This window comes from Artemia franciscana, chromosome 14, assembly GCF_032884065.1.
Source record: "Artemia franciscana chromosome 14, ASM3288406v1, whole genome shotgun sequence".
Taxonomy (NCBI): Eukaryota; Metazoa; Arthropoda; class Branchiopoda; order Anostraca; family Artemiidae; genus Artemia; species Artemia franciscana.
The window spans coordinates 23,756,713-23,775,544 of NC_088876.1; the positions used below are offsets into that span (position 1 = coordinate 23,756,713).

The following is an 18,832-nucleotide window of genomic DNA, read 5'->3' on the forward strand; positions in this document are numbered from 1 at the left end:
TGTTGCATGTTCAAGAGTCGGTAAACCTGAAAATCTATTTATATGCACAGACAATGGGACAGCCAAGAATGTTGTATATTCGCAAGTTTTACGTAGTTAAAAATATATATATATCTATCTATATTCACAGATGGGACAGAGGGACACATATGGCACGTAACGATTTACGCGCGCGGGGGTGGGGGGTGGGGGGGTGGGTTGCGAAGCGCCCCCACCAACTAGGTGTTGGGGTGGCGCTGACACCGGAACGCAAATGACGACCGGGACAAAAATGACGACCGGGACACCGGGAATATAAATGACGACCGCGACACTCAAAGAGAAATTACAGACTGGGACACCGGGACACAAATGACGACCGGGACACGGGGAAAAAACAACAACGGGGACGCCGGGGGATACATAAATGACGACAGGGACACAGGGAATGTTCGATTAGCAATCACCATCAACAAAGCTCAAGGGCAATCATTAGAATAATGAGGTATAGATCTGAATACAGATTGTTTTTCCCATGGACAATTATATGTTTCAAAGTTGAACAAAAATCAAATTTTCCTCACGAATAGAATTGTTTAAATACTCTGAGAAATTTTCAACTTGTATGGAATTATACATTTACTTTGAAATGCTTTGACCCCTTAAGGGAGTCGAATTATCCTCCGCAGGATAACCTTAGGCACTTAAAGTAGGCTATTTAATATTCTCAATTGGGGATCGTCTTTTTCTTCCACAATTTAAGGAAAGTTTTCATTCGTTTGTAAGATTAAAAGTTTTCCCATCTACTATCTACTTTGACAACGGGAGATATTAAAATTCTTTAACTCTCTTTTATCAAACGGTAGGAACCCTAAAATTTTCTCTTGGGATCAATGTAAGTTCAATAAGTATATACTAGTTTTAACCTAGCATATAAGATAGACGGATATGGTGTTTATAAAAGTTTTTCAGTACAGATTACTATTTTCATACACATTTCATTTTTTTAAAGAATTGACTCTACCTTTACATCTACTAACGAAAGAAACTTAACGAAAGAAAATTATTTAACAAATTAATTATTATTCGTAATAGTAAATATTACTTACATACTATCTATATAATGATAGCTGACTACATAAGGAGAATAAAAGAAAACGTTGTGATTTTAACATCTTTAACAAGAATTAATTGTCACTGTATACAGAGATTGATAGTTTTTGAGATTATCATTTTCCTATAGGAGAGGATTTTCCTTTAGGAAAAGTAGTTCTTAACTAGATTTTAAGGTTCGTTTGTTGTTTTTGATTTATTTTTCTGCTTAAGGCAAGATGTGAGGCTTCAATGGGGGAAATTAGTAATATTAATAAGAAAATTTAATTTTAAAAAGGGATATATTCTTCTTTCGGATTTAAAATTTACTTATCACAATACCGTCTCCTTTGGGAAGCAATGACTCTCAAGGCAAATAACCAAGAGGCTCAAGCAAGGGCTGTGTCGGCCTCAGGTAGTTTTGTGCTGCGATGAGTGATTAGTAATAGCAGCAAATACCCGTTAATACTTAACTTTAAAAAGAAGCATATTCTGAATCAGAAAGTATGTAAATTATGAGAACATGGTAATAAATAATTTTCATAATTAACTATACGATGTTAAGAATTTCCAAACATATTCAAAAAGAAATAATCTTGAGTTAACGAGAATTGTGATCTAGTTTCTATTATTAGAATTTTAATAGGTTCGACAGATAGATTGGAGGTTGTAGGGGCATTTTCTTTTCGAAAATCACAGCTCTTTTTTCGGTTTTTTTTTTTTGCTTTTTTAAATCGATGACTAAAACATATTTCAGCCCAAGTCTGAACATATTTTCGATGTAGGACGTAAATATTATACATCTCTATATGTAAATATTAGGTATCAGCAATTCGAAATTTTTAATTTTCTAAACTAGTTTTACAAAATGATAAATTTAAATTATCTGTAGCTTTTTCTTAAGAAACCTGTACTATATTAGAAACCATTGAGCCATGAAAATACGGAACACTTCTAAACCTAAAAATAAGAAAACAAGTTTTTTTAAATGAACGTAAGGAGCGACATTAAAACTTAAAACGAACAGAAATTAGTCCGTATATGAAAGGGGCTTTTCCTCTTCAACACCCCGCTCTTTATGCTAAAGTTTGACTCTTTCTCTTAACTCTACTTTTTAAAACAGTAAAAAACTTTAGCGTAAATAGCGGGGCGTTGAGGAGGAAGAGCCCCTTTCATATACGGAGTAATTTCTGTTCGTTTCAAGTTTTAATGTCGCTCCTTTCTTTCATTTAAAAAAACTTGTTTTTTAATTTAATGTCTGGACGTTTTTTTTAATTAATGCATGTTTTGATCTTGGCTCTCCGCACATAAATAATTAAAACAAAATTTGCATATTAATCTTCTTTTTGACTAAATGCCTGAAAAAAGGAGAGACGAACATTTTCATTAGTAAAAAATATACGTAATTTACGAATTAACTTACGTAACGAACTTCTACATTTGTATGTTTTTATTGCGTATATGAGGGAGTTCACTCCTCATCGATACCTCGCTCTTTACACTAAGGCTTAAATTCTGTCCCAATTCCTTAAGAATGACCTTGAATCACAAAGGCCGTAAAATAAATAGTTGAAATTACTAAAAATACTTTAGCGTAAAGACCGAGGTATTACGAGGAGGTAAACCCCTCATATGCGCAATAATTTCTGCTCGTTTTAAGTTTTAATGCTACTCCTCACTTTCAGTAGAAAAAACTTCTCATATTTATTTTGTCATTGTTTTTTTAAATAATGCAAAAAAAATATCCTCCCATGAAACCCCCCCCACCTCAACTCTCCCTCCCAAACCAAAAAAAATCCCCCTGAAAACGTCCGTACACTTACCACTAACCATTGCTATATGTAAACACAGGTCAAAGTTTGTAACTTGTAACCCCTCCCACGGGGACTGTGGGAGAGAAAGTCGTCCCCAAAAACATAGTTATTAGGTTTTTCGACTATGGTGAATAAAATGGCTATCTCAGAATTTTGATCCGGTGACTTTGAGGAATAAATGAGCGTGGGAGGGGGCTTAGGTGCCCTCCAATTTTTTTGGTCACTTAAAAAGGGCACTATAACTTTTAATTTCAGTTAGAATGAGCCCTTTCGCGACATTCTAGGGCCACTGGGTCGATACGATCACCCCTGGGGGAAAAAAAAACAACAACAACAAAAAATAAAAAAAACAAATAAACACGCATCCGTGATTTTTCTGGCAAAAAATGCGAAATTGCACATTTTTGTATATGGGAGCTCGAAACTTCTACAATAAGGTTTTCTGATACGCTAAATCTGATGGTGTGATTTTCGTTAAGATCGTATGACTATTAGGGGGTGTTTTCCCCTATTTTCTAAAATGAGGCAAATTTTCTCAGGCTCGTAACTTTTGCTAGGTAAGACTAATCTTGATGAAAGTTATATATTTAAAATCAGCATTAAAATGCGATTTTTTTATGTAACTATCGGTATCAAAATTCTATTTTTTAGAGTTTCAGTTACTATTGAGCCGGGTCGCTCCTTACTACAGTTCGTTACCACGAACTGTTTGATATATGTCATATTGATTATATTATAATCATTTTACACTTTTTGGGACTGAGATGGTCCAGAAAATTCAATTATGGATTAAGTTAGAGAAGAACAGAACGTTTCTAAGCGAGAACGTTCATTCCCACTTTACTTCTGGGCTAAACCAACCCTGGCTGTCAGAACTCGAAAAATTTTTAATCCTGAAGACTTGATTTTAGAATCTTTGAAAAGGGTGGTGGTAGTTATCCTCCAAAAAGAAATTTGATTTCCAAGAATCTTGACTTTTCATGGCTTCTGATCCTTTATTCCAAGGAAGAGGTTTTTTCCTGAAAAGTGTTATTCTACTTCTTCCCTATGCAATGCCAATACTAGAAATTTTACTGGAGTAATAGCTTTTATATTCTGGTGGCTTTTTTGTTTCCAATTCTGATACGATAGGGATTTCGTCCGAGATATTTTTTCCGTTCTTCGTACCTAGAGATGTTGGTGCTAAGAAAAATACACTGAATCTAATATACGTCAATAAAAATAAAATAAATATATCTATAATTTTTCATTAAGACCCGGGATCGAGAGATTTCAAAAACAACTAAAAGATGACGAAGATGCAATGTCATAATTATCATAGCTAATCAATTCGCTAATAGCAAACTATAAAACATCTCAATCAACACACAATATTCTCAAAAAATATATGCTGCTTTCAATACTTTAACGAATAATTGTATAATATAGTAGTCTCGAACCCCTCAAAAGTTGAAAAACGGTATGTTTACGGAGGAAGAGTTACTAAAAAAAAATAAAGACTAAAAATAAAAAAATAAAAAAAGAGGAGACACCCTTTCAAGAGGGTTCCCAAATACGCTGTGTTCTATTAATGAACTTTATTCTGTAATTCCTGACACTTAATAAAAGTTGTTAGTTTTTAATGCACCATCTATAAAAGTTAGGTCAACATTGCTCAGCCCCAGAACCTAAAAAAGTTGAAGAAACAACTTCGGATATTCTCCTATTTCAACTTACGTATTGTTGGCACAGGCTCAAGGAAAAAAAAAATGTGTCACTTCTTTTTGACACAGGGCAAGAATTTTAAGATTTTCGAATACAACATGAGGTTTATTATTCCGCCAGCGATCCGAACTTTCCGTAAAAGCCGCGGACGTTAGACCCTTACCAATTTCTTGGGATAAATTGAAATTGTGCCAGAGTGGAAAAAAGAACACAAAGAGTGATCCAGTAGCATAACAGACGAAAAATCAGGTCATTACTCTACTCTTATAAGGTTTGAATTCAATTGTGTTAATATGTTTGAGTTGTCTTGTGTCCTTCTCGACGAGTATTTTTCAAAGGTTCGGTGCATTCCCCACCCGTGGAGTTCATTGGATCTTGAATATAACATCAATAGATAACCTGAGTTAGAAAACGGCGCTTTAACTATATTGTAAGATGAACTACGTAACCGCCATATTTCAAAAGTAAAAAAAAAAACATAAAAGCTAGATTTCATTGATTAACAATTCGATTTATTTATATTTTCTTCATGAAGAAATGTATATCAAATCAGAGACCATGAAAATTATGGAAATTCAGTCGAATTTTCATAATTTTCCCTAGCTTTCTAGGACATTGAAAAAGAAAAACCGTAAGCCAATGAAAATTACCATCCCTTCTGCACTAATGGGATTATCTTTTTGACTGCTTCGTAGAACTCAGCCAACAGATTTTCCAATAGTATTCTATGCTCACCGCTTAAGAAAATAGGAATTAGTTAATATTTATGGAAATGACATTCCCATTCCCAAAGGACGTTTTCAAGTAAAGAGGGTGAATATTTCCCTATTCTTTCAAAATTACGATTGAGAATGCCTTAAGTGGCAAAAATATTGTTCACTTCCATCCCTCTCCGGCAAAAAAACTAAAAATATTATTTTTTATTCGAAAAATATGATAATTCTCCAGCATTGTGAAACTTATGTCTACTCTTTACCACCTCTCCTACTTGGAAATTCTTGCGGACTTCGACCCGTACCAGAAAAATTTGCTGTGAAGCCCGTGGGTTAGTCTTTTTTTTTCAGACTTAAAAACTCGGTAATCTAATTTAAGCCTATAATAATGCAAACAAAAATATATTATAGAACACAATAGGACATTGCTAAAGGAAGTACCCAAGGAACATACGGAGATTTTTGATTATCTTCAAACTTTTGACATAGCACATATTTAGAATTCTTTGAAACAGTTTGAATCTGAGTTCATTTTTAAACACATTTATTGTACTTGGTGTGTTTAGGTAAAAGGGAAAGAAAATAATATTAGATAACAGGTTTTCCAGGTTTGCCCACTGTCGCACTTTTGTACTTTTTGTCATGCTTCTTTGTTCATTGTCACATTGTCGTCCGTACGACGTCGCACTATACTCAGAATTTTGATCCGGTGACTTTTGGGAAAAAATGAGCGTGGGAGGGGGCCTAGGTGCCCTCCAATTTTTTGGTCACTTAAAAAGGGCACTAGGACTTTTAATTTACGTTAAAATGAGCCCTCTCGCGACATTCTATGACCACTCAGTCGATACGACATCCCTGGGGAGAAAAACAAACAAAAAAAACAAATAAGCACGCATCCGTGATCTGTCTTCAGGCAAAAAATGCGAAATTCCACATTTTTGTATATAATTAGGTTTTCCAGGTTTGCCCACTGTCGCACTTTTGTACTTTTTGTCATATTTCTTTGTTCATTGTCACATTGTCGTCCGTACGACATGAAAAGTCGCACTTTACTCAGAATTTTGATCCGGTGACTTTAGGGAAAAAATGAGACTAAAGTCTGATTTTCTGAGGAAAAGTCCTACAAAAGCACAGAAGCATTCTGTTTTCACAATGAAAAACTATCTTAACAAGGGATACTAAAAATAAAAAAATAAAAAAAACAATAATAACAATGTCAATTGCGACATTTCCATATTATACTACTCGTATTGACTAAAATAACGCTTCTTCTTCGGTTGTGGCATGCGAAATGCAAATTGAGCAGCAGACGAGAAGAGACAGAAGATTTGAAAAAATTTAGCTAGCGAGCGAATCGAAACACTAGAAATAACAACACGTAGTGAATTTGATTTAATTTAATAATGCGTATTAGCATGGAAGAGAGTAAGAACCAACAAAAAAAAGAACACAGAAAGACTAGAAGGCTAAGACTAGAAAGACTAAATCCGTTGGATTGTTAGGTGACTACTAACTTTAAGCATTGCATATAAATCAAGATTGAGCGGCATTCTGTTTTCTGTCCTATGCAACGATATCCTCAAAGGAGAGGGGGCTAATTAAGGGTACCCTTTAATGCTGTTTACAGTCATAGTTCTTGGTAGGGAAACACTTGCAGAGTCAATCCAATGCCACTGTGGTGGAAGAAGCTACGACTATGGGTTCTTGTTCATTTTTTGTTTCAGTCCTTACTAGTTTCCTTTTTACTTGGAAACCAGAACAGGATTCTTGAAGCTCAAAAGTGAGAAAAGTTCTTAATAACAAATTCAGTGCAGTGATTTAAATTGAGCATAGATATAGATGTGTTTTCTTCAAAAAATTCTCTAATGGGCTTTGATTTGTTTCTTTTTTTTGAACAAGTCATTTTTGTATTCCCATTCTGTATATAGCCAAGACCTTGCTCGATAGTCTAGACATTTTAAACATGGCGTGATTCCTTACATCGCTAATGGCATGAAAAGGATCGATGAGTTGACAAAGTAGCAGGAGTTTTACCATGTTGACAGTCACAAATTTCTAAAGGTTATGAGTACGAGGTGGGTGACATTGGAGGCAGTTATTCTGAGGATTTTGGTGCACTGGAATGCCCTTGCTTTTCTTCACAAACCACAGCGACCAAGGACTCAGCTGGCGACATAGCCGCAAAAGAGAAAGCGATTAAAATAACTCTCGTGTGTAATCCTTGCGCAAAGGCGTGTTCGTACTTTCTGGCGTTTACACTTCAGAAAGTGAATATCCTGAACAAAGAATTTCAATCTTGAACGACCCAAATTCAATGACCGATCAAAAACTACAGGCAGGCCTACTTGCCCTTCAGAAGTGCTTCATTAAGCAAGAGGTAATAAGAAACACTAGTAAACCTTCAAAGTGACGTTTATTCCGCCAAAATATGTTGAAATTAAATATTTGAAGATTGGGCAAAACACCCTTTGCTATTTAGCAGCCAAGAGAGATTCCAGTCTGTTTACTACCCAGCAATTATGACGGGTTCAAGTAAATTCTTATGGTTTCTTGGTTGAGCTCTGACCCCAAATCAGCAAAACAAATTAATCATAGTGGTCCCACTCTTCAAAATTTATAGACCCTGAAGAAGCACGGTTTGGTTGTTAGTACGCCAACCCGTTTGACGGTGTGTTTCCCTAGCCTACTGGGAAGTCCAAAGCAGGAAAGAACAAGACCTGAAATAAAACTGATCACCAGTGGTGTTTACTTACTGAAAGGAAACAAGAGGAACTTCTTGCTCCGGAGGAGGATTCTTTGAAAGACCCGTAGGATTCTGGCTACCACTGAAAAAGATATTTTGCAGGATTTTCGTAGAGTTTAACAGTTTTAGGAAGAATTTGTGTGCGAGGCCACACTCAGTTGCAATTGGAGAGCAGAAGTTCCCTGAACTTAGCCTCAAACTAAGATTTAAAATAGACTTCTAACTGAGACCGTAACCAACATTATGTGTGTAAGCAATATGTGAGGAGGGGGCGATAGAAATCGTCCACTTGCATGGAATATGTCGTCAAAATTGCACCGTCGTTACCAAACGTGGCAAGGGATTTCTAAGAAAACCCAGCCATTCTTTTAGCTGCTGCTCTGCTTGGATCAGTTTCGGTTCGTGTTTGTTGAGAATACTCACAGGACTTTTCTTTTTTTCAAATATTGTAGTACCTACTTGAGAAACGGCCGTCTTCAGTATGTGTCTTGTTTTCTTTTTTACTTGGGGCTCCTTTGTATTTTTATTTATATGGAAAACCTTTAGAAACTGAGGTCGTGCTTGATATTATCAGAAAGAATAAGGATCTTTTGTATCTAGAGAAGACTCAGTTCAGTATAGTTGTTACTTTTTAACTTAAAGTAAAAATTCAACGGGTAGTGCGAAAGGTCCATCACTAAGGTTGAACCATTCTTCCAGTGCCGTTCCCGACAATACAGTCTAGCTTTTAGGTAGTCTTTGTCTATTTCTTGGGACATGAACAGAGACTACATTGGATTCCTATGACAATAATAATAGGAATTAAAATATTACCAAGCAAAAAAAAAGAAGAAAAACGCACAGGACTCTATCAGATTTCCTGTGTGTCAACGACACCTAGAGCCCACTTTCGCGTCACTGGTCCAATCATTGAAGATATCACTGGGTACTCTGGCAGGACGCCATCGACCTTACTGGACGTCTTATCGTCTCTTGATCATTGCGATATTATCAGTGAGATCGCCAATTTGCTTTCAGTCAATTCGCCGGATTGATTTCAATCACTGACATTAGTGAACTGGCACATAGAATTATGATGTTTGAGGTTACAAAAATGAGAAAAAAACGAGGTTATAGAGAGTATTGAAAGATAAAAGCTATAGTCATTACATTAAGGGATAGAAAACTATTTGCAGCAATCTATACTTCACTATTGATTTTGCGTCACTGAGCAGGTGACTAATTGCCACGAAAACGTATACTTTTTCGGTACAGTTCGGTCTTTGAGTGAGCCAGTGTCGCAGATATGTGCCTCTTATGTGGAAAAGCCCATAATTCTTCAGCTTCCCGGCCAGTTCAGCATGGATACTGAAATTTTAGGCTTGTCGCAAGGCGGAGAGCTAAGACCGGGCTGTTTTGGCTCCCATTGCCGCAGTGGCAACGTCCTCAGTTGGCAACCCTATAGTCTCAAATAAACCACCGAGAGTTAACACCGTTCCTGCTTCCCTTCATTAATAAAAAAAAGACTTGTTTTAGGTGGAAAGATCCAAGATTTGATTATTGATTACTGGGTTTTATTTCAGAACCCCCGCACGCTTTCATTTCTAGTCTAAATAAATTCTATCTTTTTCTGGTAGCAAGAAAAAGCAAATTATTTTCTAGTTAAAAGAGCTTTTGTTTTAGCGTACAGCAACGTTTTGACTTGTGTTTTTCAAACCAAGTTTTGCCAAAATTATCATCCACTCTGATTTAATATTATTTTCTGTTTTCCACTCTTTATATCATTGCGAAGAGATTTTCCTGTTGCATTCAACGCTCATTGCTTGAGAAAATAAGTATAAATTACAAGTTGGGGGCATACTATTCTTATTCTCATTGATATTCTGGAATCCAGATACAGCTAAATATCCGCCCATTTTAGTAAAACACAGCTGCAAAGCCCAATTAGTAGGAAAATTTAGACCTCGTGTCTGACATTTTGCGTTATTTATCAGGCATAACCTTTGGTCAATTACCAAATAACCTAGAACCAAGACAAGCATTTCCAAAAGAGGTTAGGGAGGGTGATAAGAGAAAATAGGAGAAACATGTGGGAGAAATAAGAGATAATGAGGGAAAGTATAAACATTTCACGTTTTCAAGGGGACACACACTCGAAGGCTCCCTCGAAGTACGTGTCTGAATCACGTTGAACAAAAATTAGGTATTAAAGGGTAAAATATAGGATTATTGAAAAGTTTTACAGCACTAAAGATATTAAAGTGAAGCAGTTGCATTTTGACACTTGAAACTACTGACAATCGAACATAGCCGAAACTCGGCGGCTATCAGTGGGTGTGATAATTAAGTTCTACTTCACCTGCGGTAATTCTATAAGTGGCAAGTTAGGATCAATTATTAAGTTTTAAGGGAGAGTGGAAAAAACTGAAAAACAAGCAGTTGCATTTTTGACACTTGAAACTACTGACAGTCGAACATAGCTGAAACTCGGCGGCAATCAGTGGGTATGTTAATTAAGTTCTACTTCAGCTGCGGTAATTCTATAAGCGGCAAGTTAGGATCAAATATTAAGTTTTAAGGGACAGTGGAAAAAAGTGAAAAACACCAACACTGTGTTACTTCTTGTTATTGGCAAATAGTTTGTGCGGTTAAGAATTGCATTTAGTCTTCAGAATAAGACACTCATTTTTTTTAAGGTCAAAGTTCCAGTGCATTTTAGGATTGGGAATATGACAGGTTTTTGGAAAGAAACAAAATTCTTAATAATTTTGAGACCCAAAAAAGATTTTGAGAGATAGATTAGACCAATCGATCGAGAGTAATAGGATGGTTACAAATATCCCTTCGACAAACTGTCACATAATGCCTATGGAATTACCACAGTCGACTTGGCATATTAGTCAAAATATTTCAGCCACAGTTGACATGGCTTAAAAATAAATAAATATAAATAAACATAAATATTAAGAAAATATAAAAATAAATGATCCCCTTTAACCTGTGAATAAAATAAAAAATAGACGGTCCAACATTAATCACGAAACTTCAAGACCAACTTCCCTGATATTGCTTTTGTTCTGGGAGTTAATTCACTTTAATGCTGAATCTTGGAATTACCATTCCGAGTCATTAATAAGATTCTTTTCGTCTGCTCTGTAGAACACTGAGAACAGATTTCTAACTGAATTCACTGTTCGTTGCTTAGAAAAATACATTTTAAGTTGCCAGTTGGAGAAATAATATTCTTATTCCCACAATATATTTTCTGGTTCATGGGCTGAATATATTTTCATCTTGTAAAGAACAGCTGCAAGAGTTATTAGTAATGGAATCGAGACCTCGTCCCTGACATTTTGTGTCCTTGGTATTAATGATCTTTGGCCTATGAGATAATGCGAAGGATCAAGATATATTCAATTAAGAAAGATATAACGCCCGTCATAGGAAAGATAAAAAAAAAAGTCCCATTCTGCACGGACACAGAAAAACAGGGATTTTGTTCTCCTCCCCGCAAATATATAGAGATTTCTATGGTTTCTTGAGTTTTTTTTCTCATTCCTCATGTAATTGGCCTGTTTTTTTGCTATTTATATATTTGCCCTCGTATATATTACTTGTATATATTACTTATATATATTGTATCTTAAATTTTATATATTTGCCCTCTTTCGAAATATCCTCCTTAAATCGATTCCTGCCTGCCTGGCTGAATCTATTATAGTTAGTTTTTTCTGGGGAACGCCTGGTTCGCTGGACAGTACAGGGTTTTATGACCCTACTCCGAGAACTTCAAGTTGGTTAATGAATGGTAATGCACCAATGGACAAGAATGGGCAAGATTGGTTAATGCAGCGATAAGTTTAATTTAATGGGAGGTCATTGAAATGAGCTAGAGTTAATCAGCAGGGATCGGAACGATTCCAGCTCATTAGAAACGGGACCTGACGACCTGTCAAGGGACTTTTAGGGGCGAAAAGAAACTAAAGTGGGAAATTATATTGATTACCATTCACAGTCGAAACATTCTTTGCTCGTGAATTAGAAACCGTGTCCAAGTCACCCTAAAAATCATCATATTAAGGAGTCACGGAAGGAACTCATTTTCTATGGAGACAGTTCGGTTGTTTCTGTTTTTCCATTTTCTTTCTGTTCAATCATTCAATTATGTTAGTTTAAAACAAAAAAAAAGCAATTTCAAGACTAGGAACAAATAAAAGCAGTCCATAAGACTTCAACTTGCAAGCTAACTCATTCACTTTTTCGACTTCTTTGAGATTATCACGTCCAACTTCCTCTTTTGTATGTCCCTTTCAGCCCGATCTTTTCCTTATGGTTCGTTTTTTTCGTCTTCTCGCATTTTCCTGGCACTCTTTAGTAGGGAATTGGCTATGGCGATGTCTACGGAATCCTTTGACGCCGTCACTCTCTGTAAGCAATCAGTGGCCTATTTCAAGAGTGCGTCAACAATTGCTCGTTTTTGTTTCCCAGAGATCGCTTTTCTTGCAATGATTTCTCAAGTCTACCTAGGTCCTTTTTTGCTAGATATGTCAACTAGCTTTAGCTCCTTTCTTTCTCTTGGACCCAGCAGCTTGTTTTTTTGCCTTGCTCTCCAAAAAGTTTTGGTATTTTGATCAGCCCGACCTAGGCAAAGTCAACAGGAAACCTTTCAAGCTTGTCTCCATATGTGCTCAATTCTTCCATCATACACAGCTCCCCACTCAGGACTCTTTCTGACATTGAGATCCTGTCCTACAGAAGAAGTCTTGCTCAGAGCAAAACACCCCTCTCTACCTCAGCACTCTAGTGTGATAATGTCAATACAGCGTTTATAAGCATCGACAAAGGTGTATGCTTTTGTTCACCAAACGCATCCATCGTACCAAAGATTGATGACATTAATGGTCGAAATGTGATGGCGTTGCTTCCACGAAGTTTTCAGCTTGCATCAATATCCACTCACTTCTAACACTGTCAACAATTACTCCTACTGGGGTCTCTCGAGCAAGCACAACTATATCTGATAGACTTCTCACTTTTTTTCCTTTCTGTGGGATCCAGACACCTAAGCGCTTCGAGACGGCTATTAAAGGAGATGGGATACTTCTTGATCTAGTGTTTTACAGTTGCCTTGAAATGCCTTCTCGCCTGTCGACGGGCCCCTTTTCTTTCTGCCAAGGTGAGTTCCTGAGCACATAACACACGCTTAACCTGCTCACTCACAATAGTGTTCTGAAAACAGTTGATCCAATTATCAAGCAAAGTGGTACAAATTTCATCAGCAGACATAAGAATGTTGGTTTTCAGGCGTCTCGCCAAAAGAGTGAGAAGCAAGTTTTTCAACTTGGCATGAAGAGTGCGCATAAAGGGTTCTTTCTTCTGAGACTCTGCTGTGAGTTTTGTTAAAAGCTCAAACGATGAATGCACGAATTCAAGTTCTGCAAGCATATCATTTTTTAGGTGGATCACAGCACACGGTGGGAAAAACACTGAATAAGATATGTTTTGCCATCTGAACATTCCACCAATGATACCTCTTCTCACTCAACCTGCTGTTAGTTTACTAACTAATCTCTAGAGGAAAAGAATATATATGCATGTCTTCAAGACAGGCGACCGCAGCGAATGCAAAATTACAGAGGGATCTCACTAATGAGTATTGCAGGAAAGATCTTTGCAATGATCCTGCTTAATTGATTCCGCTAAGTCCACAACGGAAGAACAAGTCCCAACTAATCTGGTTTCCAAGCCGACTTGGGCTGTATTGACCAACTCTTCACCCTGAGACAGATTTTTGAACATAGAGCCAAGCATCAACAAGTCACCGTCACTGTCTTCATCGACTTCATTACGGCCTTCGATTCAGTCATCCGGGGAGGAGTTTGGATGGCGATGGAAGGGGATTGTGTCCCACCCAAGATCATACGACCAATTCAGGCTTACTATCAACACACATGAGCCTGTATCCAGGTCAACAGAGAAATTTCACCGCTATTCAATAACGACTTCGGTATGAGGCAAGGATGTGTACTCTCTCTCGAAGTTTTAAATTTTGTTGTCGACTGGGTAATAAAAAAGCAATGCTAAACTTCAAAGGAGTCAAGGTTAGCTCTGATTTCAGCACCACCGACCTGGATTATGCCGATGATTTTGATCTTCTTGGCGAATCCATTGGCGAAGCCCAGAACGTGCTTTTAAATGTCTCCGAAGTTGCTGCCCCAGTGGGGCTCAAGATTGATATTGAAAAGAATAATGCTATGTCTAATGCCCGGGATTTAAACTCTATCCCTCTAACCCTAGAAAAAAGGCAGGATGAAGTTGTCAATAAATTCAAGAGCCTCGGATCGTACATCGACATCAACAGCAGATCCCATATCGCATTGCATCAGCTTCCGCTCTGTCTTTGCACAGTTGTGGAAGCCGCTATGGGAAAGGAAGGAAATCCACCAGAAAACAAAAATCTGTGCTTACGATACCCTATTCCGATTGGTCTTACTGTACGGCTACGAGAATTGACCCTTAAAAGTAACCGAGGCACGCAACCTCAACACTTTTGAACACAGATCCCTGAGGAAAATACTGGAGTTACGTCTCAGCAACCGAATCCCAAACACGATCATCAACCAAAGATGTGACCAGAAGTACAACATCACAACTTCAATTCGACACCCCCGCTTGTCAAGGTTCTGCCATGTTATTCGAAGACCGACCGAGACTTTTACAAATCAAAACCTACGCTGCAAACCAGCACCTGATTGGAGGAAATGACATGGAGGACAAGCCAAAACTTAGCTCAACACCGTCAAATCTGACCTCGAGTTAATTGGCGGGTTCCAGAGACATGGTCGCAGATGCACGATCATGGCTCGAAATCATCGCTCAATTAACCTAAGACCGTAACCTGTGGAATTCAAAAGTCTGCCAGATCCTGTCGCCAGGGAGAGCAACATAGCTTGTGTCCTGATCAAAGTACAAGTAAATAATATATAGTTCGTACCAATGGAATACAAGCCGAATCAAACAAACTCATACTGTTATCATTTATTTTATAAAGCTACAGGAAATTATCTATCCTTTAATTTTATAACGGAAAGACTAACCCATCCCACCCACCATATAGGCCAATTTTGTGCTGTTATTAGCTGCCTTTACTTACAAAATTCCTACTACAACAGACATTTCAGCCACAGACGAAGTTCCCACTGTTTTGTTGCTTCTTTCTGAACTGCAACAGCATAACGAAGACACCAGTAAAACCAGATGTGTAGAGAAGCTATATTACCGAAACAGGGTCTTTCAAACATATTATGCTTCAGTTTTCAAATATGCCACGCTCCCAAATAGGTAATTTTAGGGACTTTGGGGGGAGTTAAGGAACTTTCATCATAAAAAGGGACTTGGAAGGGGCTTCAGCCAAAAAAAGGGACTTTTAGGGACTAATTCCGAGAGCCAAATTATAATTTGCCAATTGACTTTCTATATTTCAATACATTTGAAATGAATGAATTTAAAAAGAATAAGAATGACAATTTGAAATGAATGAGAATCAAATTTATTTTATTCCGTTTATGTACTTAATTTATCATAGAATTTATTAATCATTTCACTATTCCCTGTGCTTTTCAAATCTTCATTTTTTTTAAATTTCAATATAGAGTTTAGAAATTTTTTCCGTTCAACAAACGCAACTCTGAAATGGAGTCCAATTAAAGTCCACACAGAAAAAGTAGCCTTGAGCAATTAGTTTCACGTTTTGAGATTGGAGCATTGAAGATTCATTTCAAGACCATATCTACTTTAAATAGACAAGAAAAAGCACTTTCTATCTGATTCGCTGGGATTAAAAAGTTGACAGGGAACTTAATTCACCTATTACTGCCTCATGACAGATATCGAACTGGAGGAAATCGGTTCAATTTCCGCAAGTAGCCTCACAAAATGAAAATCAAGATCCTAGACCAGAAACAGAGTTTAGTTTTAGTCCCAATTGATGAGAAAAACAGATACTTCTTTATTGTTACGATTTCTTTCCCGGAAAAGAAATCATTAAATAAAGCTTTATTTTTTTACCTATTTTTACTGTCTTTTCAAGGAGTAATGAATAAAGACAAGGCAAAACCTACTCTCTGTAATTTTTGTGTATTCTAAGATGTAAAATCTTTTTGTCCCTTATCACACAAATAAAGATTGGGTTTAAAGTACCAGATTTATCCGTTTACACTTATTCTTCGCTGTTTTAATAAGCCATGCTTTCGACTATTTCCTTTATTTTTTACGCACGCTTCTTTCTTCTTAAATATGGCGCCCGCTACTACCAAAAACTGCATATTAAGTTTCTTTACAGTAATAAATGAATTTTTAATATAACTTTCCGCTTATCCAACACGAACAATCAGGTTTCATTTTCACTATTCTTGACAGTTTCGGTCTAGAAAACCGATTTCATATTTTATTTATAGCTATTTTGTGACAAACTCTGGACAAATGATGGATATAAATTACACCCTAGCTTAACATTTAAAGGGTGTCTCAAAACAAGCCCAGGATTTGAATCGACTATAAATGGAATTTATTTATTTGAACTAATCAAAACAAAACACACCGTTCTCTTCAGGAGATGTTGAGATTATACGTGAATCACAATATCATACATGCGAACCCCCGTGCTAGTCACTCATTCACTCACACATTCCCCCATCAACTGCGTTCAGAACCTGACGAATTTCTTGTTTGAGTTTACGGAATTTGTTTTTATAAACTCGTGACTCTACTTCTGAAACACCCTGCTTGAACTGTAACTATACAAAGACTTGCAAGCTGTATGATTAGAGAACCATAGTCACGCCTTCAAAAACTCTACTGCACTATGAGTTTATTAGCTTTAAGGCTGACAATCTTCATCTTCTTTTAAACAGGTCGTACAGGATTCAAACCGTGAGATTGGAGGACCAAAGTAGATTCGTGGTCCGGGTTTTCAAAACCAGCATCCTTTTTTAGACAACCTTCATAAATGTTGCACTTATACAAAAAAATGTAGTTAAATTCAAGCCAAGTAGACTAATCGAGTCTCTTTAGGGGTTTGGTGGTGTAAGCATTTCCGGTGTTTGGTATTATTTGTTTTTCTTATGAACTTAAAATATGCGAAGGTTGGACCCATGTAATTGATAAAAATCACACTATTCTGTTTTAATAAAAATTTTAAGGGTCAAAGCAAAGCAATTTTTCAATTTTGCCAGCGGTTTTATAGCTTTTTGAACCCAGTTTTTTAAGCTTTAATTATGACATACTATAAAAAACAGAACCAGCTACTTGATAAACGTCAATCGAGGAGTGGAAGGGGTAATTGTCCCATAGATCTTTTATGCACTTCTACATTTTCAAAAAAATAACAACCTTCTAGAATTTTTATTCAAAATAGTTTTTTTAAGGGTGTTTCTATTAAAAAAGAATAGACAGGACCGCAACACCTTCGACAATTTTCAACCAATATTTAAGCCAGTTTAGAAGTAAACAAGAACTAAGAGCACATATGGCACTTGTGACGAGGTCGGAAGAGCCAAGAGCTTATATGGTATGAGCTCTTGCAAAATTCGAATCAATAGATTGCTTTAAAAGGAAAATCAGAGGCTTAATGCCGGTCGGGATTTAAAATAAGAGCTCTGAGTCACGAGGTCCTTCTAAACATCAAAATTCATTAAGATCCGATCACCCACTCGCAAATTAAAAATACCTCGATTTTTCTGATTTTACCTCTCCCTTCTACCCCCCAAATGTTCGAATCGGGGAAAACGACTTTACCAAGTCAATTTGTACAGCTCCCTGACACGCCTATTAATTTTCATCGTCCTAGCACGTCCAGAAGCACCAAACTCGCCAAAGCACTGAACCTCACCATCTAATTCCCCTAAAGAGAGCGGATCCAGTCCGGTTACGTCAGTCACGTATCTACGACATTTATGAGCATTTTCCAAGATTTTCCAGATGGTCAAATCGGGAAAACGACTATTTCTAATTTAATCTGGTCCGGTCCCTGATACGCCTGCCAAGTTTCATCATCCTAGCTTGCCTGGAAGTGCCTGAAGTAGCAAAACCGGGACAGACAGACTGAAAGACAGACAGACCGACCGACAGAATTTGTGATCGCTATATGGCACTTGGTTAATACCAGTAATAGCCTTTTTGACTGTCAATACCAACTAGTTGTTTATACCCAGAATGCATTTAAGGCCTCAAATACATCAATAGGGCAAAAATAGTTCTTATATCAAAAACTATACATCGTAATTATTTCATATGTCAGAAAAGGGGATATAAAACCCTTTTGAAGAAAAAAAACTTTAAAAAGGTATGTTCGCAAGGAGGAAGTGGTGCAGGGGGCCTTTAACCTTTTTCCGAGATTTTGACGATCTGCTCCGTTTTTTCTTATGTTTTCCAAATAATCCATTAATTTTCTAGGTTTTTCGAAGTCATGCTCCTCTCCCTTTTTAGAAACAAAATCTTTTGTACCTGGCTGCTTCAAAGCATTTTCACAACCAAATATGATATGAAAGAATGGACCGAGCTAGTCAATTGAGTTTAAGAATTTAGACTAAAAAAAAGGATCACACATTGTGTTCCAGATTAGTTAAGCCAAAATGTCAAGCATTTTTCCTAGGGAATTGGGTACGGGGAGGGGTCGAAACACTACGAAAGTAAATTTTAGACCTTTGTCTTTCCGGTGGTTTATTCAATTTCAACTGAGGGCAGCAGTCATAAAAAAAAAGGAAAAAAAACACTTTGTCACAAATGTCACAAACGTTAAAATAGCCACA

At 36.8% G+C, this 18,832-nt stretch overlaps 1 protein-coding gene across 1 annotated transcript in view; it reads right to left on the minus strand.

Moving 5' to 3' along the window:
- Positions 1-18,832, minus strand: part of LOC136035470 (proteasome subunit alpha type-2-like) — a 62,734-nt gene that overhangs the window by 22,958 nt on the left and 20,944 nt on the right. The gene's annotated exons all lie outside the window — the stretch shown is intronic.